Raw genomic sequence first — 6228 nt, 5'->3', positions numbered from 1 at the left:
AGCGGGGCACCGAGTGCCGCGCTACGAGCAACACATGGAACAACACATTTTCAGATGGGGGGTCGGCGGCCAATTACATATATTTTTGAGGGTCCTTGACATGAAAATACTTCAGCACCACCGATATAGAAACATGGGTATTTCGGAAAATTGTCATGATTTAGAAGACATTTTTTTCTATTTCGCCGTCAGATGGAAATGGGTTAAGCATGTCTGTGTATATCTCAGTTGGTAGAGCTCTCGCCTTTAGAGCAGGGGGGGGGGCACCACTGTAAATAACTACGGCAGCCCTTACAGTAGCTGGACTACATTGTAGATCTTTAGAATCTATTACGGGACGAACATATATGCAAATCTTTCCCCCCAATAAGATACTGCATGTCTGATCTGATGATGTCACGAGGGAAAAACTTGAGAGAATGTCTGTTTCCATTTATAGGACAGATTGAAAATAACTTGACTTTGAACCATTTGTTAAAAGTGGGGGCACGTCGTTGACCAAAAATAGCCAAATCTGTGGCCAAACACGTCCATTATGGAGGTCAACTTGGCCAGTGTCGATTTCGTCGACTAAAACTAAGACGAAAAATGTTCGTCGACTATTACCTTTTTCCACTGACAAAAACTAAAATGGAAACTAAATGAAAACTAGGCTATGATGACTAAAACTAAGACTAAATATACTGACAATTCCGTCAATAACTAAAAACTAGAGTAAAATGTTAGGAAGGGACTAGTGGACAAGAGATCCAGTATCCAGAGATCTGCTATTTTCAGTGCATTTTTAAGTGTAAGATCAGTCATTACGACGGCATCAAGGCCCGCCAAAATATATTTTAGTCGACTAAATCAACTAACTAAAATCTTATATTTAGTCGAGTAAAACTAGTCCAACACTAAGACATTCCTGGTGACTAAAATGTGATGAAAACTAAAAGGAAAACTATTCAAAAGACTAGGACTAAAACTAAAATAAAAAAATGCTGCCAAAAACAACACGGCCCTCGACTTGACTGCTCCAAAACGTCAGGCAATGAAACTTTGACTGACCTGGCCTAGTACAGTCGCTTCTTTTGGGGTCGTTTTCACAGGGCCTGCTGGCTCGTTTCTCCCTCTAAAACCAGCCCATACTGAGTGCAGTCAGTGCAAGATTTTAGTCGACTAAATCTACAGTTGATGTAGTCGACTAAAATGTATTTTGGCGGGTCTTGATGCCGTCTTAATGAGTGTTTTTACACTTGCTGAAAATAGCTGATCTACAAGCTCACAACGCGTCGCGTTAGATCAGCTATTTTCAGCATGCAACCAAGTGTAAAATGACTTGTACTGGATCTCTTGTCCACTAGTAGTCCCTTCCTAAAATGTTAGTCTAGTTTTTATTTGTCGACGAAATTGTCAGTATATTTAGTCTGAGTTTTAGTCATCGTAGCTTCGTTTTCATTTAGTTTCCATTAGTTTTTGTCAGTGAAAATAGGTAGTCGACGAACATTTTTCGTCTTAGTTTTAGTCGACGAAAACAACACTGGTGCAGTGTGCAATGTGCATGGCGGCCCTGGGCTCAGTGTAGCAGCTCTGATCCGTGATCAAAATGAATGTCTCTTCGCCGCCTCTGAGGAGGAGGAGGAAGGTCAGCACACAGCGCTTAACCCCTTAAGACCTGAGGCTTGTTCTACACATGTCTTCTAAATCCGTTTTTATGAGAAACCCATGTTTCAATAATATCATGCAGTGGCTGTACTGTACTGGGGCTCAAACCATCTCACGTCAATATAAGGACCACCCAAAATTACATGTATTTGTGCAGCATCCCAGATAGCCCACCCAAACCCCCCCCAATCACAAAATATTTTGTTCCAGGACCCCCGGGCCGGAAGCAAAGATTTGAGTTAAAAATGTTCGCTTTCATGTTTTCGCTTCTTCTTCAGGTCATATATACCCTGAAAGAAGGCATCTTGTTTTTACCGAAACGTCGGTTCAATTAAAGTGTCTTGCATGGAGACTAAACGACCTCCTCTTCCTTTTTTTCAAAAAGATATTTTCGATTAGCTAAAAATCTAAAAATGACACGGATGCGTTCCAGGTTTGAACGGGCTAATGTTTGTACTTTTTTCCAATCCACTTTAGTATAGGAAATTCATCCTTCGCAACTCACAAAAAGAACTGCATAGCAGCGCATTACACGGCAAGAGAAAAAAAGTAAAGTATAGTCAAAAGCCAAGGCCAAACTGACACCTTTTTATTAATCCTTCCTTTTCGTATACTCTTTTTTTAAATGTATTTTACAGCCAACGGGAGTTGTCGGGGAAGAGGATATAAAATGACATGTTTTATAATCCTCCCCGGCAACAGAGGCACACATTCAGCCCTACAGGGCTCCCCAACAGAGGGCTCCCCAAACAGAGGCACACATTCAGCCCTACAGGGCTCCCCAGGGCCGCGTTATAGCCAGCGAAAAATATACATATTCCAAAACCTCAAAAGATCATTCCTAAATATTTATGTGCTGCTGTAAGCATTTTCAAACAGCCAGGCTTGTGTGTGTGTGTGTGTGGGAAGAGAGAGAGAGAGAGAGAGAGAGAGAGAGAGAGAGAGAGGGAACAAATGAAATGCCTTATATTATGCCCACCTCCTCCCCCCCCCCTCCCAGAGTTCCACACAACCCTACAATCAAAGTATTTAATAACGGCAAACGGGCTGAAATATCTTAACCCATTCTGACCTGAGATCAGATTCATACGAGGTTTCCACTGTGGGACACACACTGGTCTGATGAACCCATTCTGCCCTGAGATCAGATTGTAAAAAATGTCGATTTTTCTATAGCTAAAGCATAACGTGATGCCGACACCAAAACGGGTTCCCGTTCAGAATGGGTTAATGACACGTTTTGTAGTTCCTAAAATACTCCCAACATCAGGATTCCTGACATCACACAACGTTATTTGAGTCTTATTTAGTATCTCAACGAACGCCACAAATCTTCGAATGTTCCATCGGGGCAGAAAAATCTCTTATTTCCATATTATGTTTATCTTTTTCATAAATGAAACGCCCTACTGTAGATCACACTACAGCACCACACAAAAGTATCAATGAATTAACCCATTTTGGCCTGACCTCGAAATTAAATCCTCCAGTTTTCTGAAATATGGGGTGTTGGGCTAATTCGCTTATTTCCATTGCTCAAAATTATAATTTCTTTGTATATATACTCTCTTCATAATGTAAATAATATCCCAAGAGGCACACTTTACTACTTCTTTCGATGGAAATAAGCGAACCAGCATAACACCCCATATCCCCATTCAATTCAATGCAATTCATTGAGGGCTTATGGTAGGGAAAATAGCCAATAAGGAGTTTTTGCACAAAAAAACACCTGGACCTCTTTGGTGGGGACATAACGACTACAAAGAAAGGTAAGAAGATAAGCAATAAGAAAGCATTCTAGCATGGAATTCTCCTTTAAGCAGCCTCTCCATAGTCTATCTAATGGCACCGTGACCCTAGGGGGAAAAATGCAATGCATCATGGGATGATGAGTCATGCACAGGAAGGAAGAAATAACTACACTACCGTAGTTCTTTCTGATCCCTGCAGAGGAGTGTACACGCCAGGAGGAGGCGCTATAGCACAGTTCAATTGGGGTTCGTAGACTAATGCATGTCAAACAGGAGATACTTGAAACTAAATGGGTTGAGAATCATTGCTAGAGCGAAAAAAATGTTTCTGTATCAGGGAAGGAACCCCAAAAGGAACCCCAAATAAGCCACGACCCCCAATCTATAAACGTCTGCTCTCTACAAGCTCATAGCGCGCCACCGAGTGGCGCGCTACGAGCTTGTAGGTCTGCTATTTTTTGAAAAATCGAAGAACGACTGACATTTTTAGACTCTGATCTCAGGTCAGAATGGGTTAATCAGACCAGTGTGTGTCCAGTGGAAACCTCGTATGAATCTGATCTCAGGTCAGAATGGGTTAAACCATCATAAAAGAATAAAGACCGGAACCAGTTCTAGAACCAAACTTTTTTTTGGTGGAAAAGTGTCCAGTGTGATAAAAAATAAATAAAAAAACAGGTTCCGGGAAGAAGAAAAAAACTGATGCACGGAACCGGTTCCTGGTTCCTCAAATGTTGGATTAGATTCTGGATCCCAGACCCAGAGTAATCTAGTAAGAGAGTGGATCCCAAACCCAGAGTAATCTAGAGTAAGAGAGTGGATCCCAAACCCAGAGTAATCTAGTAAGAGAGTGGATCCCAAACCCAGAGTAATCTAGAGTAAGAGAGTGGATCCCAAACCCAGAGTAATCTAGTAAGAGAGTGGATCCCAAACCCAGAGTAATCTAGAGTAAGAGAGTGGATCCCAAACCCAGAGTAATCTAGAAAGAGAGTGGATCCCAAACCCAGAGTAATCTAGAGTAAGAGAGTGGATCCCAAACCCAGAGTAATCTAGTAAGAGAGTGGATCCCAAACCCAGAGTAATCTAGAAAGAGAGTGGATCCCAAACCCAGAGTAATCTAGTAAGAGAGTGGATCCCAAACCCAGAGTAATCTAGAAAGAGAGTGGATCCCAAACCCAGAGTAATCTAGAGTAAGAGAGTGGATCCCAAACCCAGAGTAATCTAGAGTAAGAGAGTGGATCCCAAACCCAGAGTAATCTAGTAAGAGAGTGGATCCCAAACCCAGAGTAATCTAGTAAGAGAGTGGATCCCAAACCCAGAGTAATCTAGAAAGAGAGTGGATCCCAAACCCAGAGTAATCTAGTAAGAGAGTGGATCCCAAACCCAGAGTAATCTAGAGTAAGAGAGTGGATCCCAAACCCAGAGTAATCTAGATTAAGAGAGTGGATCCCAAACCCAGAGTAATCTAGTAAGAGAGTGGATCCCAAACCCAGAGTAATCTAGAGTAAGAGAGTGGATCCCAAACCCAGAGTAATCTAGAAAGAGAGTGGATCCCAAACCCAGAGTAATCTAGAGTAAGAGAGTGGATCCCAAACCCAGAGTAATCTAGTAAGAGAGTGGATCCCAAACCCAGAGTAATCTAGAAAGAGAGTGGATCCCAAACCCAGAGTAATCTAGAAAGAGAGTGGATCCCAAACCCAGAGTAATCTAGAGTAAGAGAGTGGATCCCAAACCCAGAGTAATCTAGTAAGAGAGTGGATCCCAAACCCAGAGTAATCTAGAGTAAGAGAGTGGATCCCAAACCCAGAGTAATCTAGTAAGAGAGTGGATCCCAAACCCAGAGTAATCTAGAGTAAGAGAGTGGATCCCAAACCCAGAGTAATCTAGAAAGAGAGTGGATCCCAAACCCAGAGTAATCTAGAGTAAGAGAGTGGATCCCAAACCCAGAGTAATCTAGTAAGAGAGTGGATCCCAAACCCAGAGTAATCTAGAAAGAGAGTGGATCCCAAACCCAGAGTAATCTAGTAAGAGAGTGGATCCCAAACCCAGAGTAATCTAGAAAGAGAGTGGATCCCAAACCCAGAGTAATCTAGAGTAAGAGAGTGGATCCCAAACCCAGAGTAATCTAGTAAGAGAGTGGATCCCAAACCCAGAGTAATCTAGTAAGAGAGTGGATCCCAAACCCAGAGTAATCTAGAAAGAGAGTGGATCCCAAACCCAGAGTAATCTAGAAAGAGAGTGGATCCCAAACCCAGAGTAATCTATAGAAAGAGAGTGGATCCCAAACCCAGAGTAATCTAGAAAGAGAGTGGATCCCAAACCCAGAGTAATCTAGAAAGAGAGTGGATCCCAAACCCAGAGTAATCTAGAAAGAGAGTGGATCCCAAACCCAGAGTAATCTAGTAAGAGAGTGGATCCCAAACCCAGAGTAATCTAGAGTAAGAGAGTGGATCCCAAACCCAGAGTAATCTAGTAAGAGAGTGGATCCCAAACCCAGAGTAATCTAGAGTAAGAGAGTGGATCCCAAACCCAGAGTAATCTAGAAAGAGAGTGGATCCCAAACCCAGAGTAATCTAGAAAGAGAGTGGATCCCAAACCCAGAGTAATCTAGAAAGAGAGTGGATCCCAAACCCAGAGTAATCTAGAGTAAGAGAGTGGATCCCAAACCCAGAGTAATCTAGTAAGAGAGTGGATCCCAAACCCAGAGTAATCTAGAGTAAGAGAGTGGATCCCAAACCCAGAGTAATCTAGAAAGAGAGTGGATCCCAAACCCAGAGTAATCTATAGAAAGAGAGTGGATCCCAAACCCAGAGTAATCTAGAAAGAG

The sequence above is a fragment of the Protomyctophum bolini genome, assembly GCF_963924005.1.
Source record: "Protomyctophum bolini genome assembly, chromosome: 17".
Taxonomy (NCBI): domain Eukaryota; kingdom Metazoa; phylum Chordata; class Actinopteri; order Myctophiformes; family Myctophidae; genus Protomyctophum; species Protomyctophum bolini.
This window is presented reverse-complemented; position numbering follows the sequence as displayed.